Here is a 2,138-nt window from a genome sequence, read left to right on the forward strand (position 1 = left end):
GGGCTTATTCCTGAGCGGGAGCATCAGAGTTCTTGTGCAAGAAGCTCTGATTTCTTACATTAGAATGTCAGTGTTCTTGCGCAAGAACTCGTAGCTAGTGTAGACAGGTGGCAAGTTTTTGCACAAAATCTTGCCAATGTAGATATAGCCTAGGTGTGAGCAACTGCCCAGACTATGAACTGGAACAATGCTGAGTGCCACAATTAATGTGGAGATGCCTTTACCCCTCTTGTCACCACAGGCAGTCACATTCTGCAGATGAATTTATTCACTTTGTCACGAAGCTCTTTGGTTTTGGCCCCATAAATAATGGGGTTGAGCATGGGAGGGATGAGGAGATAGAGGCTGGCTAAAATAACATGAGTATGGGGAGCGATGCCCTGACCGAACCGATGTGTCAAGCTGGTGAAGAAGCCTGGCGTATAACTGGTCAGCATCACACAGACATGGGCAGTGCAGGTGTTGAGGGCTTTCTGGTGGGCTTTCCTGGAGGACATTCTGAGGACGGCCCTGATGATGAGACCATAGGACAGAGCAATGAGCATCAGGTCTAATCCACTGACTGCAAATGCTGCCACCAAACTGTACATCCTGTTGACTGTGGTATCCCCGCACACCAGCTTAACCACAGCCATGTGCTCACATTGCATATGGGTGATATTGCGCTTGGCACAGAATGACAGCCTACTCAGGAGCAGGGGCAGAGGCAGCATAAGGAGGACAGCTCACATCAAACCTACAAACCCTAACTGAGCCACTCTTGTGTTGGTGAGGATGGTGGCATATCTGAGGGGTTTACATATGGCCACGTAGCGATCAAAGGCCATTGTCACCAGAATGGCTGACTGCGTAAAAGAAACAGTGTGAAGGAAGAACATCTGGGTGAGGCAACCAGCCACCGTAATGCCTTTCCAGTTGAACCAAAATATACACAGGGCCTTCGGCAAGCTGGAGGTGGATATGACGATGTCTGAGAGCGCCAGCATGCAGATCAGCAGGTACATCGGCTTCTGCAGGGTCTGATCTTTGCCTACCACAAACAAAACTGTGACATTTCCCAGCAGTATGATAAAGTAGGATATAGCAAAAGGGATGGAAATCCAGATGTGGGCATATTCCAGGCCAGGGATGCCCATTAGGATAAACATTGACTGATCAGAAGGTGTGAGGTTGAAAGCTGCCATAAAGTCTTCAGTTTGTAGATTGGCCTCAGAAACACTCATGTTGTCTGTGATGGAGAGAAGCACAGGAAATGGGTTATACACTTTATCATTAATTAGGATGATAAATATAGTTAATCTAGAAAGGAGGGTGAGCAGTGAGATGGCAACATTTACAGATGACCCCAGATTCTTTGTTCTAGCCAAGTCCAGAGACATCCTTAGAGGGATCTAACCAAGCCAAGACAATGGGAAGCATGATGGTAAAGAAACATCCATGTGAATAACTGTAACATAAATGCTCATTATAGGAGAAACAAAATACAGAACTATGTAGCACTTTAAAGACTAACAAGATGGTTTATTAGATGATGAGCTTTCGTGGGCCAGAAGCTCATCATCTAATAAACCATCTTGTTAGTCTTTAAAGTGCTACATACTCCTATATTTTGTTTTAGCTACACCAGACTAACACGGCTACATTTCTATCACCATTATAGGAGAAAGCATGAACTCCAGAAACACCTAACTAGGTTCTTATTTATCTATATCAACACAGCAGAGGGACCCAAGCATCGTGGCACTGAGCTCTGTGAAACCCTGCTCACAGTACAAGCATAGACAGAAACTAAGGCAAGTGTTTTGATCCAGAAGTGGGAGGCAGAATCTTCCAGAAAAGACAGTGCCATGAGATCAATCAAAGTTTCCTGCTTCTCTGGACTGTTACTGGGTACCCATCCCACAGGAATAGTGCAGGGTTAGAGGAGCTCAGGCCAGGACAAGAAGAATACTCAAAGTCTCAGGGACATGTTTATATACAAAGAGGTTGAAATAGTGGGACTATTATCTTACAAGGGTGATGAGTATGGGAAAACATGAGAAAAGTCTGTGTAATACTCAGTGGTAGAGTGTAGATAAAGATTGTGTGCTCCGTGTCCCCACGCCCCTCAGTGCTGACTGCCTCCCTATGTACCTGCT

At 45.5% G+C, this 2,138-nt stretch overlaps 1 pseudogene; it reads right to left on the reverse strand.

Moving 5' to 3' along the window:
• Positions 1-245: 245 nt before the first annotated feature.
• On the reverse strand, positions 246-1,184 carry LOC102446869 (olfactory receptor 52P1-like; annotated as a pseudogene).
• Between the last annotated feature and the right edge of the window lie 954 nt (positions 1,185-2,138).

Source organism: Pelodiscus sinensis, chromosome 1 (genome assembly GCF_052426305.1).
Source record: "Pelodiscus sinensis isolate ZL-2025 chromosome 1, ASM5242630v1, whole genome shotgun sequence".
Taxonomy (NCBI): Eukaryota; Metazoa; Chordata; order Testudines; family Trionychidae; genus Pelodiscus; species Pelodiscus sinensis.